At 40.2% G+C, this 17,317-nt stretch overlaps 1 long non-coding RNA gene across 1 annotated transcript; it reads left to right on the top strand.

Moving 5' to 3' along the window:
- Nucleotides 1-1,796: 1,796 nt before the first annotated feature.
- On the top strand, nt 1,797-2,640 carry LOC306823697. Its single transcript, XR_013779038.1, has 2 exons — nt 1,797-2,086; nt 2,491-2,640. It is a non-coding gene; the product is annotated as an uncharacterized lncRNA (long non-coding RNA).
- Nucleotides 2,641-17,317: the final 14,677 nt, after the last annotated feature.

Here is a 17,317-nt window from a genome sequence, read left to right as displayed (position 1 = left end):
TATTTAGATTAAAAACAATACAGCCAAATTGTGAGATGTCTGTCTGTCTGTGCTTTAACAATATTCTTAAATAGGTACAGTATAAACATTAAGACTTACAGAGATAAAGACAGCCAAAGCTTGGAGCGATGAATTATTATAAATTAATATAACTGATGTGATTAAGTGAAGCCTATTGTAACAGTCCTCCCTACGTGCTTAATATACATAGTTTGACAGTCAGCCAAAATCCATTCAATAGTGAGTGATTCAGGTAGTTAGTTGTTCTTTGACTTATTCACCAGATTGAATAAGGAGTGAAAACTACATGACAAAAGAAAATGCACAGATTACCATCATAAAAAAGGTTGACATAAAAAATATTAGCGGTGGGACTTGATTAAAAAAATGTAACTAATTAACTCAGGGCTTTCTAATTAATTAATCAAAATTAATTGCATTTTAAGTGCATCACAATATTTACCCTAAAAAGCAACACTTTTCAATCAAAATGGATTTTAGTGGATAAATGAATACAATGCATTAGAGCTGAAACGATTCCTCGAATAACTCGAATAATTCGATTACAAAAATTCATCGAGGAATTTTCGCTGCCTCGAAGCTTCGTTAAGTTTTTTTTTTTTTTTTGCGTCATCAAAACTTTGGTATGAGTATAAAACACGTTTAATGTAGCTGCAGCTACCTGCTCCTCTCTCTGACACACAGCGCTAACACGCACACGCGCACACGGACACACACGCGAGCGCGGCGTGCCCCTTTTAATTTTTAGTCAGCACACAGTTGATCCGTGATCCATACGAGCCAGTCAGGAACACGTGATCTGGTCAAACAGTCGGCTTTTCTCCGTTCACTCTCTCCGTGTTTGCAGCTAACATAACGATAGCAACATCCTCACAGTCTCTGTCATAGACGCGTCTATGGTCTCTGTAGTCTGTGAGCGCGCTGAATGCACGCGCTGCAGGAGCAGACAGAGATACACTTTTAACAATATACAGGCTGATTATATGAAATGTCTAATGTCTTCAAAGCTAAATCAAGACAGAACTTGTTTGTGGAATAATAATTTAGCAAATATATATTTAAAGTTTCTCAATTTCCTTATCTGACATAATGATTGATTCTGTGATTGATTCAACAGAACATAATGCTTTCTCAATTAAATGTACTGTAACAGATGTGTAGGCTACACAAAACACTATTTGCTATTTCAGCCATTAAAACGTGTTTGGCCTGTATTTTTCATCTACCTGCCGCCTTGACCAGTGAATCAGAAAGTGAATTTGGGACCCTGTCAGTAATATGGTGAGCATCATCAGCAGCTGTAGAGCAGAGGTGGTTGGCTGTAACAAGCAGGCGTTTCCATGGTAACTGCAAAGAAGCAGGTTTGTAGGGACTACCCAAGACGAGTTAAACCTTAATTAAGCAAAAGTATGATTTATTAGATTACTCGATTAATCGACGGGATATTCGATAGAATACTCGATTACTAAAATATTCGATAGCTGCAGCTCTACAATGCATGCAATTTTACTTGCTTCTCAGTTTCATAAAGCTGTTGGATCTTGTTTGAAATTAGTTTCCCTCCACAGCAGTTGGAAAGTTGGATCACACGTTGCTACCTTTAGCACATTTTCTGACCCCTTATCTCCTACCACTAATAGTGGTCTACCTTCCAGAGCAACCAATTAAGCGAGTGAATTTCTAAGTTTATCAGACGTTGAATTACTAATTTTGGTCCCGAAGCCAGTTATTGGGTCAAGTTTAGGCGGCAAATGCTTCTTGTTTGAACTTGTGGCAAACTGTGATTAAATTATTTTCTTGTAATTAATTAATCGGTCAATTGGTTAAAGTCCCATCCCTAAAAGAAATACAAAGTATTAACTAAATGGTAAATGCTGGCGTACTGCAAATATATAAAAAATAATACGTAGTTGTCACTAATGCTATGCTACCTCAGTTGCATTACTTAAAACATAGCAAGCTCAGAAGAAATGTATGACACAAAACACCCAGACTAATGCTAAAGCTACAGTCACTTAAGTACATGCTCATACTTCTAAGAACTGCTGCAGATAAATGCTAACATGTCTCTGCACAGCCGTTTGTTTATTGACTCTGCTATTTGCAACGCACTACCTCACTTTTTAACTTAATCTGAACTCTGTTTATATTGTTAATACTTTAATTTATCTACATACTGCTTCCATGGTGCAATATTCACAAGTGCCCTTGTCTGCTGATTGTCTGTTGTTCGTTATTTGTTGTCCCAAATGTCTTTAGTTAAGTTATTTGTTTTATAGTATTGCTTTTTTTATTGATATTTTTTTAATAGATATTTTTTATCTAAATTCTTCATGTTTATTGTTATTCTTTAGTGCTCTTTTTATGCACTGCAGGTTTGCACTGCGGGTTGGGGGGATTGTTTTTTCATCTGTGCTGTATGTTGAACATGGAGCATATTTGACAAATAAAGTACCTTGAACCTTGAAGAATGACAAAAGGCTAACCACATTACAAATGCACATGGTAATTGCAATGTTTAAACAGGACAGAACACCTATATTAGACTAGTTTACATGTTGAGCTTTTGGGGACTCAGGTTGTACTTTGATACACATTACACATTGACTATTGTACATCTATTTCCACATCAAATATATCTTGCCAGTCATCTGTTGCTCCACAGATATAATCATTTCTGTTATTGGATAATCTAAATAAAATTCCCCTCTCTCTCCTGATATCCGTATCTATCTGCTTTCTCTCTCTCTCATAATAAAGGCAGAAAAAGCCCGAAAACATAATTTAAAAAAAAGAGAGATTCTGTGAATAGAAACTGTAAAAAAAGGATGGGGATTTTCATCTAAGCTGGCATGTTTCTTATGGTCAGACCCAGAGAGGGACGATGGCCCTTACAGCACAGGTAAGGATTTGTTGTTTTTCATGAAATGTGTTAAAGGGTGGCAGATTGACACACAAATGACTACTTTCTGATGTGTATATTAACATTGTAGAGACTTCCCAGGGAAGACTCGAATTCGTGTAAATATCACATGGTCGGTGTCAATCATATTGGGAACAAAGATGGGAGGGCCCGGACTCTCAAATTAGTCGAGAGCCTAGAAGCTAGGCCTTCACTCCTTGATCGGTAATGAATCATCAAACATATTGGTGAGACATTATTCGGACTGAATTGATTCACACGTGTATGATCTGTTTGACCCTCACATAAATTAATAATGGCAGAAAAAGTGATTGAAAAGTAGGAGGATGGAAAGCCCAGCATGGTGGTGTTGGCATTGCTTACCATATGGCAATCATGGAAACAGGAGTTTGACATGAAAGACAGAGAAAAGGGCAAATTTATTTTGCTCTAAACTTTTAAACCTAAAAAGTAAAGTGTTTTTACACTGTTAAAAAAATAACAAATTATAAGCTATATATTTTTAAATTTAACAGCAATTTTTGCACAGTTAAAAACAAACAAGCTAAATGTCTTTAAATCTTTAAGTTTGTATTCAATATTTTGAAAGCAATGGTTGCACTGTTACAAAACAATTAAAATACCTTTTAAGCTATATATTTTTGTAAAATGAAATGGTTTAGATATTATGCCCCGTTGGAAAAGAGTGTGTTCGTGTTCACAAGCACAAGTGAATACACACTTTTTCAACTGGGCATAATATCTAAACTGTTAAAAAGAAACTAGTAAAATAAAAGGACTGAATATTTGTATGTACCGGTAATATTTTTTCTTCTCTAAATGTTGAAAACTAAAAAGTAAAATATTTGTCAATGTTTATACATATTTTAAAAGCATTTTTTTGCTGTTAAAAAACAATAAAACTATATTTTAAGCTATATATTTTTAAATTTAAAAGCAATTTTTGCACAGTTAAAAACAAACAAACAAAATGTCTTATCTTTGTATTAAATATCTGAAACCAATTGTTGCTGTTAAGAAAACAAAACATATTTTAAGACATATATTTCTAAATGTAAAATTAATTTTTGCATAGTTAAAACCCACAAGTAAAGTGTATTTAAATCTTTGCATTTGTGTTAATATTTTTAAAACAATTTTTTTAACTGTTAACAACAATCTTTCAATCTAGTGTTTATTCAGTGTTTTATCAACAGTTGCAATCTCACTATGATTCAAGAGGTATGTTTAGACTTTCAGACAGTTTATTTTAATAGTTTCTTTGCAAGAGTTTAGATATTATGCCCAGTTGGAAACGTGTGTGTTCACAAGCACAAGTGAATACACACTTTACCAACTGGGCATAATATCTAAACTGTTAAAAAGAAACCAGTAAAATAAAAGTACTAAATATTTGTATGTATTTGACCCCCCATGGGGGGTCGCGGCGACCTCACCCTCCCCCGCCCCCCAGGAGGCATGATGCGGGGTCAGGATAAATAATTTTGCCAGATTGCTGTTGGAGTTTTAGAAACGCTCAACAAGTGTCATCCTTGTCCTCTCAAAGTGTAGTTAGACCACTTTGTTGTTGTATCTGAACTAACATGTCTTGTTGATTTGGTTAAAAGGTTTTCCAAGAAGACAGATGTTATTGTCCAGAAGAAGTCTCCTGCAGCCATGCTACTGAAGAAACCCTCTGACTCTGAATGGGACTTCATACAGGTCAGTCGGCTCTCTTTTATTGGTTTTATTATCTTAATAAGCGTTGCTTTTGAGTATATATATTGAGTATATATTGTTTATTTCTGATTGATTATGAATATAGTTTGACAGAGCGACAGTCACCTATCCTCTCCACACACCCAGACTCTAGCAGTTCACACAGGAACTAAAAACTAAAACAGAGTCCTTCCTTTTTCCTGAAGTCAAACACATGATAATCTGGTACCAGGTCTATTGAAGCTTAGCTTGCAGTGACAATGCACCTACGACACATTTTCTTACCTAAATGTTTTGATCCATATTTCTGAAGAAAATTTGTTTGTTTTGTTTGCTCAGTCATAAAATCAATCAATTTATGAAGAAGAAGATCCTCTTCCCCATACTACACAGTGCACTTCTAGGACATAAAATGTAATGTAATGAAAAATAGCTTTCTCTATTACGTCTGTGTGTTTAATAACTACATTTTCAGTATTATTTCAAAAACTGTTGATATTGCCCATATGTTCTGATATTGACAGCGACAAAGCTAGTCCGTCTCCATCATCTCAGATGTTTTAATGTTTGGTAAGGGTCAGTTATTTAAAATAAATCTAAGAAATTGCATTTATTAAGTTGACCCAGTTTACTGAAAAACTGACTTTTTGAATTGATTGACAAGACGGAACAATTTCAGAAGAAAGATCCAAGATGCAAAAACAGTCTTATAAGGAGAGTGAAGGGACACCAGAGAAAAGGGGAAACACAATACTGAAGAAGATGGTGGATGAGCTCCGTGGACAGTTAGGCCTTGATACATGTGAGCTGAAAGCGACGCCTTCCCCACTGCAGGAGACGTCTGAGGACAGAACAAGAGAGGAAGACGCTTTGGAAGCAAACAAAGATTTACATGAGAATACCCAGACCCAAGAATCACCTGGGACATCCAGAGACATTTCGGACATTTTGTCTGAATCATTCGACAGAGACAAGGAGTGCAGTGTGCAGTGAGGATTGTGTCTTTCATATGAGCAAAACAACACGTACTGTTCATTTAGTACGTTTGCCTTAATTAATATGCAAAACGAGGCGTTTCTGCCCAAGTGCGCAAAATACTGGGAGGAGAACATGCAAAGAAGTTAAGTTAGTACACGCAATGTGATTTACCAAGCCAGGCAAAAATTGCGGTGGTTGTGACGGTGTCTGAATTTAACACCTTTGAAAAGAACGTGCTAATCCAAGAGCCCCAGTGTGACGCACTGCAGGCTGCAGTTAGGAGGAGACATAGGCACAATAAAAGACGTGTTAACATGTTTAAATGACAGAAAAATGAATGGTATGCATTTATTTTGTATCTTGCTTTAATAATAGTTTAAAAGAAACGCCATGATTAAACTGTAACTGAACATTCACAGCGTCTGCATTCTAAAGAATTTCAACATTGACATTATGTCGTCCTATTTTCCTCTGCTCGCCAACATTATATTCTAAACTGGGCATTTAATTTTCTCGGGTTAGATAGATAGATACTTTATTGATCTCGAGGGAAATTCAAGAAATACAAGGTTACGCGTCTCTGGTGCGTTCCGGAGCGCTTCTCCAGAGTGCGCTCGTCTCTTCACTCTACAGCCCCCTCCCCTGCTACTGCACTGTGGGACGCTTGAACGGGGGGCTCACCATGCTTGTACCCCCAACTTCTGTACCTGTTGCCATGAGATTTATGCCCGATCAGACACAGCGCTGACCAGCTTCTGGTGCGCAACGATGGCAGGAGTGGCACACACACACACTGCGCACCAGTGCCAGAGAGGACCATGTTTAATTTAAAAAGGTTTTCTTATAAGCCATTTTTTCCTTTTGTTGTATTCACATTTATATGCTATTACTTGAAAATACTGGACGTTCATTTGCCTCTAACTAATATCTATTTTGCGCCTGCAGTCGTCCAGCTTTCCGTCCAAACTCTCTGTGACGAACGCGCAAAAGCCTGACAAAAATACTACCGCCTCCACAAAGTTTGCACCTGACGTCATTCACGCTAATGTTCTTAGTAAATCACCCGCAAAACGCCCACAACCAAACATGCAAACTTTTGCGGTGAACACGCAATTTAGTACTCTTTAATTGAGATCTTAATAAATCTGGCCCTATGTGAGAGTTTCCTTGAGATGTAAAAGATTGTGGAGAGGACACATTAATGCTGACCAGACTGGTTACTTAAAATAATTTTTTTTGACTTGACAGGTGAAAGTTCGAAGATTTGTGCAAAGTTTAAGATTATTCAATTCTTTCATGGCTTTAAAATAAAATGAAGTTTGTGCTAAAGTAGAGCCACACGGTTGGATTGTCAGAGAAACCTAAATACCATTCCCTGATTCCTTTATGAATTCTCCTTACACCTCTCACCAAATCTTTGAGACCTGGACTCTGTGTCTGGAAAATTACAATAAAAAGTCAGTCAAAAATTCGTTTGGTACATAATTTATGTACAAAACTGAGGGATATGTTATTTCGACGTCACGTTATCAGATGTGTATGCTATCACGGTAAATCAAAAAATAACGTGATCATAATACGAGATCATTGAATGTAGGTCCTGAATCCCTCCATTCGCTGTCGCCGCTGCTGACTTCATTCCAGATCAGTTTCACGAACGTCAAAAAATTAATTATCAGAGTCTGTATCGATAATTAACTCTGTAGCTTCCGCAGCCGAATATCTCCTTGCTGGCGCCGGCATGTTTGTACTGTTCAAGAGCTTTTATCTCATATCTATACGGCTAATGTTTACTTTTTGACGCGCGTCAAACTCACATATAGACTGATCGAACTCCACCCGCTGGAAAATAAGGACGAAGAAGATGTTTGTTTTTTCTTTACTTTCCACGTGGTCTTGTTTGTTGGTTTTTGGCCTCACGGTCCTGTAACTTTTTCACAACATCCGTCAGAGCGCCCCCTATCGTATTACACTGAAAACACCAATTGACGGAAGATCTCGTCAATGGCGGGGAATGAGTTAAATTAGGGCAAAGGTGTGTGCTGTGAGAACAGTCGGCATAGCCTGGATTTATACGGATATCCATGGTGAAATTAAACCGGCAAAAACTCATCGAGCTTTCAAAAATCTACGGTAACATCGAGTGGCTACAGTGACGTAGGGTACATCACGTACCTTCTTTTTAGTCAGTCCGTGATAGGCTGATGCTGTGTAAATTCCCATCAAACACAATCACACCATTGTTCTTTATATTTTTGATGGTTTACTGATAAAGAATGCAACATCAATGCAACATAATTTGCATCTATGATAATGTAGCGATCGTAGAGCCAATCGCGGGGACTGGATGCTGCAAAGCATTATGGGTGTTCGGGACTTTGGTGTAAACCATGAGGGTTTGGGGTAGAACAGTTATTAAAGTCCTGCTGTTGGCAGAGAGGTTCAATGTTTGTGTGTTGTTCTGACAAAATAAAAGTATTTGCTCGGGAGAGTGTGCGCTGAAGGAGACCGAATCTCATTACGTGTGTCATTCTTCCATGCAGCCTGCCACAATAATAAGTTAATACCTGCTTCAGAACTGGTTTGGTGACTTTAACCCTGGGTCTGTAAGCTGGCATTAGCATTACACTGATGTGGTAAGAGTGGCCAATGTGGGGGAGGGGTGAAGCCTTGTAAGCACCTTTAACAGATGTGTAAATCATGTCTAAGGTGTTACCTTCTCTGCGTGTGGCCAGAGGGGGCTTCTGCTGCACTTCAGGACTGCTTTGAAACCACAGACTGGGAGATGTTTAAGCAGGCAGCCACCTACAACAACCACACAGACATTGAGGAGTACTCTGACACTGTTACGTCCTACATTGGCAAATGCATTGATGATGTCACCACCACCAGAACCATCACCACCCGGGCTAACCAGAAGCCATGGCTGACAGGAGAGGTACGCGGGCTACTGAGGGCCAGGAACATCGCATTCAGAGCTGGGGATGCAGTCGGCCTGAGAACAGCGAGGGCCAACCTGTCCCGTGGCATCAAGAAAGCTAAACACAGCTACTCACTTAAAGTAACCAGACACTTCAAGGACAGCAGAGACGCGCAGAGCCTGTGGCGTGGTATCCAGACCATCACGGACTACAAACCCAAGCCACAGACCTGTGACAACAACACCTCTCTTCATGGCCCACATCAAATCCTCCCTTCCCTCCACCCTGGACCCCTACCAGTTTGCATACCGGGGCAACAGATCAACCGAGGATGCAATCTGCTCTGCTCTTCACCCAGCCCTCACCCACCTGGACTCCAAAAACTCATACGTCAGAATGCTGTTCATAGACTTCAGTTCAGCATTCAACACCATCATCCCTCAGCTGCTGATCGGCAAACTGGACCAGCTGGGGCTCAGCACTTCCCTGTGCAACTGGCTGCTGGACTTCCTCAGCGAGAGGCCTCAGACTGTGCGGGTTGGCGGCAACGCATCAAAAACCACCATCCTGAGCACCGGGGCCCCCCAAGGCTGTGTGCTCAGCCCCCTGCTCTTCACGCTGCTGACCCACGACTGCACTCCATCCTTCAGCAGCAACCACATTGTGAAGTTCGCGGACGACACAACAGTGGTCGGTCTCATCTCCAACAACGACGAGACGCACTACAGGATGGAGGTGGGCCAACTGGCCACGTGGTGCAAAGACAACAACCTCTTCCTGAATATCGACAAGACCAAGGAGGTTGTTGTCGACTTCCGGAATGCCCCCACGCCCAAACCCCCCCTGACCATCGACGGTGCTGCTGTGGAGAGAGTGAGCAGCACCAAGTTCCTGGGGGTCCACATCAGTGAGGATCTCTCCTGGACAGCCAACACCACATCACTGGCCATGAAGTCCCAGCAGCGCCTCTACTTCCTCTGAAGCTGAAGATTGCACAAGCACCCCCACCCATCATGTGCTCCTTCTACAGAGGCACCATCGAGGGCATCCTGACCAGCTGCATCACTGTGTGGCTGGGGAGCTGCACTGCTGCCAACCACAAGACCCTGCAGCGCACAGTGAAGGCGGCTGAACGGATCATCGGTGTCCCGCTCCCCTCTCTTCTGGACCTCTACGGCACCCGCCTCACCCGCAAAGCAACCCGCATTGTGAGTGACCCCACCCACCCCTCACACAGCCTCTTTAGCCTCCTGCCATCGGGGAGACGGTACCGCAGCCTGCAGGCCGGCTCTACCAGACTGAGAAACAGCTTCTTCCACCAAGCTGTCAGGAAGCTGAACTCTCTTCCCTCTCCTCCCTCCACCCTGCCCCCATGAACACTGAACATTGGACCCTCCTCCTGTTTGACCATTGAAACAGAACCCTGGTCACTTATTGCACATTGCACGCATGCACAAGTTTCACTTTTCTTATAATTAGTGTGAATGCTTCAAAGCATTCACACTATTGTTATCCAGTTCTTTATACTTATTCTCCCACTTCCGTACGTTTTTTGCTTCGCTTCTACTTTTGCACCGTTTGTGCTACTTTCACCGTTCAACTATCATACTGTTCAGCTTTTTCTGCTCATTATGGCTATGACTTTTCACGTTTTTACTACTTTTACTTTTTAAGTTATTTCACTTTTTCCAGAAAATTCTGCCCCATTGAAATGAATGGGAAACGTTTCAACTTTTCCACTTTTTTCTCAGCCTTATAACTTTTGCTGTGTTCCACGTAGAGACTTCATTTGTACTTTAAAACGTTCACACGTTTCTCCACTACTTTTACTACATTTACATTGTTTTGCTATCTTTTATACTTTTTAAACTATACCTCCAAATGTTTGGTGATGTTTTTTGCCGTCTTCCACGTTTTTGAATGGGTGTGTATGTGGTGGGAGGTTCCCAGCTAGAGTGGGTGACATCATCGTTAGAGTGCGGCTGAGTTGGGAGATTATTTCAAAATCTCCCGAACAAATTGCTCTAGCGACAACAATTTTCACACCACATGACTAAATTTACCCTCAAAACGTAGGAAAACTTGTCCTCTCGCTCACATTAGGATTTCAGGACAAACGGAGCAACGGTTTGGACACTGTGAGCTTCAAAGCGGCAGGTGGTCCAAAAAACTCTCCATTCGAAACCATTAAAACGAAAGCAAACATGTCTGAAGAACACGAAAATTTTCTCAGTTTTTACATCGCTGTAATTCCGACATTTCTTGGATCCCAGACATAAAAATTACATCAACGTGTTCAGCTACTTCTCCTCTTGCTCATAAAATCATCATTCAGCCACCAACTCTTCATTTTAACCCTTAAAATAAGCACTTTTTTTTCCTCACACTTCGAGCACTGCGGCTTCTACTCCGGTGCGGCTTATTTATGGATTTTTTATGGGGGACAATGAGCTTGTGCCGCAAAAACATTTGACTTCGTCACATCGGATCTTAATATCAGTCATTTTGCGCTTCATGCACGCACCCTCATCATGGAAAACACACGGAGAAATACATATGATGCAGCTTTCAAGTTAAAGGCGATCGAGCTGGCTGTCAAAGAAGCTAATAGAGCTGCTGCATGTAAAGTTCACAGCGACAACGAAAAAGAGACTGAGGAAGTGAGTAATGAAGTCATTCTGAGGCAGTGAATGGATGGACTTTTTCTTGTGAAATATATTACGGTAATCTTTTTCATCAGCCGTGTTACAGACACTGTTCGATCAAGGATTTCCACTAGGCTTCGTATTTGCGGATGTTACTGGTAGTACGTATTTAATTAAAAGTTAAACAAATGTTTTTATGTCACGTCTTTCTGTGCAAATAGCTCTGTTATAACGTGGACACCTGCGGCTTATAATCAAGTGCGGCTTATATATGTACTAATAATTTTTTTTACTTATTTTTAGCCGGTGCGGCTTATATCCAGGTGCGCTCAATAGTCTGGAATTTACGGTACTCTTGATTGCAGTTACACACACAAACACCCTCCCCCACACACGCATTGAACTTTATACTGTAAATGCTTTGCTTTCTCATTTACTTCTTCATACTTCTGCTTTTTCTACATTTTCTGCTTCCACGTCTTTTACTACATTTTCTTTATCAGTATTTCTTGTTCTTGTAGAGATACTTTTACTTCTTGTACTAATTTTACTACTGTTTTTTCTGCTAATTTCCTCTTCTTCTACGTCTTCTTATTCTGCTTGTACTTCTTTTTCTGCTTCCACTTCTTTTACTACATTTTCTTATTCTAGCACTATTTCTTGTTCTCGTACAGATACTTGTACTTTTTTCTACTTCTTGTTCTACTTTTACTTCTGTGTGTTTTCCTCTACTTCTGCTAGTTCTTCTTCATTCAGCGGGAAGCCTTCACACGCATTTTCCGCAGGGAAATGCAAATTTTCTAGTCTTGTTTTATACTACATTTTATTTAACTTTGTACTTTTTGCACATTTAGGTTTATTAATGTAAATATTAGTTATCTTTTTTACCTTGTTTTATTTTATTTACCGTACCTTTTTTATCTACATTGCACCGTGGGGAGGGGGGAAACGTAATTTCGATTTCACTGTATGTCTGACATATTTTGGAATTGACAATAAAGAACCTTGGACCTTGAACCTTAAGACTATAAAAGAACCGTATAAAGGCTTGGGCATTTGTTGAAAGGGTTCATTTATTTAGTGACTTTGTAGACAATAGACATGCCGGGGACACATATTAGTCTTACAAAAACATGGTAAAGTGTATTTAGCATCATATTTTTGAAAAACGTGACTCTTTAATAAGTGTTATGGTAAATGTTACTCCATGTGTACTATATGCGTTGTAAGAAGGCCTCATAGAATCTGTCATATAAAATTTATCTGAAATGTCTTAGAATACGACATGCACAGCCTATCAGGTGTTTTGTTTTCCACCATTTCTCTCCCTTTATTCTCTTTCTCAGACTTGGGAGATGGTAAATCATGTCGTCTCTTTTCTCATTGTGCCCTGCCAGGTATGCAGTGGCTCTATGTGGCGTGATGGGGAAGTGCTCTGTGTAGTGTGATGGAAATAAATACGTTTTCATGTTTGCCTTTTCTCTGGGCCTCTTTCTCTCTCCACTGTGTGAGAGAGGGGTCTTTGAATGCTTATCTTGCCTTCGAATAAATGTTCATTGGGACCAGATCGATCTTGGGGTTCTTTTTTGAATAGATCTTCTCACTCTTTATTTTCAGTCTTTGGTAATGGGAAAAATTCCACAACAATTTGGCGTTGTCGGCAGGATCCAGCGAGCTGCTACATGAGGGAAACGGGTGAACGATGCTTGGCCAGCCTGAGGAGAAAAAACTCAGTCCACCTGTTTGAACAGTGGAGCCGGGATCTCGTTTCCTGCATCTACGGCTGCCTGGATCCAAGGGACTTGATCCGAGAGAATACTGGGTGAGATACTATTCAAATTATATTACAGACTCTCCGGGAAAGGGACTGATTGCTGAATAGGTAGTATTCAGTAGGGAGTGCTCTTACAATTTCAAGCACTATAAAATCTGGAAATTAGGACTTTCCAAGGGAAAATTTAAAGTGCTCTTAGTATTTCAAGCACTATAAAAGCAAGAAATGGGGATTTTCCAGAGGGAAAAACAAGTGCTCTTAGTATTTCAAGCACTACAAAATTTGGGAATCGGGAATTTTTCTTGGAGACTCAGTGCCCTTATGATTTCGACACAATAAAAGTAGGAAATCAGGACTTTCCAAGGGAAAATTTAAAGTGTGGGAATTTTCTCGTGGAGAATCAGTGCCCTTAGTATTTCGGCACGATAAAATTAGGAAAGCCAGCAAGAGACGTCTTGACTGTAAGAAGGGGTCCGGATCCACTAAAAGTCATGTGCCTTTCCCCGACAGTCCAGTGTGTAATATTATGGGAAAAAAAGAAAAAACTGGAAAATGGGAAAAAACAAACAAAAAAAAAATACAGTGAAAAGTTTTTCGAACGTCTGAATGAGTGGATGAATGAATATGGATTTCATAGCAAAAGATATGGGAGTCATAGCAAATGCATGAGAATGTGGAAGACTGCAGTGAGGCTCTCGCTGCAAAAGGGAGAGAGAGAAAGAAGGTCATGTAAAAGAATGGCAGAGGGAAGAGTTTAAAGTGGGAATGTAACTGGAAGAAAAAACCAGTTCAGCATACCTCCATATAGGTCTAGTGATACCTCACGCCTGTCTCCTTGTGCCCCTTTGCAGGCCCTCAGGGTGACGGACTCGGACCTGGACTCCTACCCTCCCATGCCGCCGGCCCTGCCACCACTGGAACCAGGCCAGTCGGAACCAGACGACCAGCCTCCTCCCCATGGTCAACAGGGCCTAGCTAACGGTTCTTCAACATCGCAACGTTATGACAGCCCTAACATTGCCAGCTCCAGACCAACGAGCAAAGCATCCAGGTTGGAATAACACAGACACTGGAATACAAAGCTGCTGTTGCTACTCTGACCCGAGACCTGAGAGACAAATTCTTCAGAAAGACTGATACCAGTGCTATCAGCAGTGTTATGCAGCGCCCAGAAAAGCAAGCTGCTGATTTCCTGCATTGCCTGACGGAAGCCTTTAACCGTCACTCAGGCCTCCTCTGCAACCACATTATGGATTATCTGAAGTTGCAGGGCAGACATGGCGTCATGGTGCAAGGTATATGGAGAATTCCAAAGACACGTTTTACACGCTCAGGACGTGGTGAATGAGCGAGAAGGGAACAGAAAGACAAGAGAGACACTGTTGCATAAGGCTACACTCACCATGGACAGTGGATCTGCCCATTTCCAGGGCCTGTCCCAAAGACACGGATGCGAAGGGGGCCGAGCCCTTGACTGACATTCTGACGTGTGCTATTTCTGCCGGCCATAGACTGGTGTAGTTTTGAGTCCTAAAACCAGGAAGTGGGTTAGCATTTTAGCGCCATGGGTTCCTAACTCTAGAAGGGCTTATTAAGTAGCTAACTGAAACTACAGTGGTCGCCACAGACATTAAACGTCATCACGCCGGGAACGCTCTCCCTAATCCTCCTTACAGCCTCTAGTCATGTTTTTCAGTGCTCTTGCAAATATTAGTTAATAAACAACTTATTAAGCTAACGTTTAGCTATCTTGTCAAATCCACTGATTAGATCGATGAAGCATAACGGTCGTGACGTCATTATAAATCGACCGCGGTGTAGTTCGCTAGCGCATAACGTTAGCTTTTTACTTCTCTCGGCTGCATTAGCTCTTCAAACTTCATATAAATGATGTTCATCTGTAAAGATTATCCCGCTAAACAAAACAACAACGCGTCAGAAACGTGTGTTTGACACAGAGCTTATTTTCTGCAATGATCCAAAATCCAATGCAAAAATCCCATAGACAAATTTACGTAGGAACCACCGGTGTCATTTTTTCGGGTTGGCCTACAAAAATACGTCATAACTATACCAGTCTATTGAAGGGACGTTTGCCTGCAGCGAGGAGGAGCTGAAGGAGGAGCCACCGGTGGGGACGGACGGGAGGTTGGGACTCTGGGTGCTACACACTGTTGAAACGGTGCCTGCTTCTACTGATTCACATAGGTTACACACACAGGAAGCATTAACACACTTAGAGTTACAAATACAACCCCTGCCAGAAACATATGTTTATTTACTTATTTTGGGTAACTGTGTTATTTTGATTCTCCCACATTTCAAAACTGTGTTTACGATAGAAATTTTGGGTAAACTGGTGAAATGTATGGTGGATTTTGGGGCTACTCATTCTCTGATCACAGATCACAGATTTATTTTGTCTACCCCAATTAGATACAGTGGCAGATATATCTATTCTATATCTGCCTCTGGGGAAACCATTAGAGAAAGGTTTTCTAATCTAAAGCTTTTCAGCTGTGTCATTCATTTCGTGTTTTTCATCATAGACCTAATGATGATGATCCTGACACGTGTTACAGCTGTACAATGGGCCCCATTTGAACTGAAATATATCTATGAGTTGAGACAACTTACTTACTTACACTGTACCTCTCATGCAACCACACTCAACCGTTTCATTAGAAAAGCAACCACACTCAACCGTTTCAACCACACTCAGCAAGCAAGGACTCAGACTTTGAATCTTACCCTCAGGGTAAGAATGGGACGGAAGTTATTATGTTCTTCGTGATCCTCACACAGTTACTGCACCGACTAATGCTTTTTGTGTTCAATCTCAATCAGTGTACATGTAAAAAAATAAAATAATAATAATGGTCTCAACCTCTTTGTTAACCCTTCTGTCAGTATTACTCGTCAAGACCCCAAAGGCACATATTTGGCTACCATTGCAGGATGTAATATCCCTCTTAATGCCTCCTGCTCTTTCTTTCTTCCTTCTATGATAAAGTTGCTGTTTATTGGAGTTGTGCTACTGATTTTGGTTTTATCTCGTTGTGTTATTCCCTGCACCAGAACTCGGGTTCAGCACCTAGAGAACCAAACTGTTCAATATCAACTCCTTACCATGACTTCCCTTGTTAAAAATTGTGAGAGTCCAGCAGCGACAGTGATGATGAGAAGAATATAGTCCGTAAATATTGATATGCTGTACCTTTATGAAGTTTTGACTTGAAGTGGTTACACATTGTCATTGTAATTACGGATGTTTGGTTTACTGTGACTGCACACACATTTAAGAAAATTTCCCAAGTATCATATTGTGTGATTAACGTGTAATCAAAAGGGAGGATTGTTATGGAAAATTTTACTCCATGTGTATTATATGCGTTGTACGAAGGTCTCATATAATCTGTCATATAAAATGTATCTGAAATGTCTTAGCCTACTACATGCACAGCCTATCAGGTGTTTTTTTCAACTTTTTTGTTGTTGTTGCTTATCCCACTGCAGCGGTAAATGAACATGTATTTCTGTGTCTTCAAAAAGAAAGAAGCTCCATTCAGTACAAAAAGAAAACCGTCTTAGTCCTCGGATTATCTAACATATTAAAGGAACAATTGTCTGTGAAACAGACAAACACCCAGACTCTAACTCTCTAAAATATTCAGTCAAACCAGTCATACCTCTATTCTATTCATTTTATAAGCTTACAGATAAAGGCTGTAAACTGGATTTGCATATTGTATATTGTGCTATAATTCATCTAGTCTATGACTCGTGTCTACAGAGATTGATTAGTGTTAACAAAAGTCCAAGCCTCCATTGAGAACATATTTGAACTGGCAATAAAAAGTCTGGAGAACTGCATTTAATAAAATGACTGCTATGATCACTTACTAAGAATACAGAGATTATTAATGAACGTGCATCTAAAAACCCCAAAAAACAGATTACCGGTACTTTTTTTTTTTACAAACACCTTTATTTAAAAAAGGATTTAAATAAAGCCAGTGAAATAAAATTAATTACAATAAAAAACAGAGCATTGCTGCTATGACAAAAAAAATCACAACAATGAATAAATAGTTTACAAGTGAACATGACTGGAAATACATGAAAATATCCCTCTGCACTATAGAAAAAAAGAGCAGACAAAGATTTGGACACTCAGCCGACACTATGATCCGTTTCTTCTTTGTGACCTTAAATAGAACTGTTGTGTCTTGAGGAGCCTCGTATGCTTGGAGATACCTACCCTAGCTAAACATCCATGTAGCACCAACACAGTCGAAATCGATTTTTTTAGAAATCTGTACCTTTCTAAAAAAAAAAAAAAAAAAAAAAAGGGACC

Source organism: Symphodus melops (assembly GCF_947650265.1).
Source record: "Symphodus melops genome assembly, chromosome: 5".
Classification (NCBI taxonomy): domain Eukaryota; kingdom Metazoa; phylum Chordata; class Actinopteri; order Labriformes; family Labridae; genus Symphodus; species Symphodus melops.
Note: the sequence above shows the minus strand (reverse complement) of the source record. Positions and strands in the feature narration are given on the sequence as shown.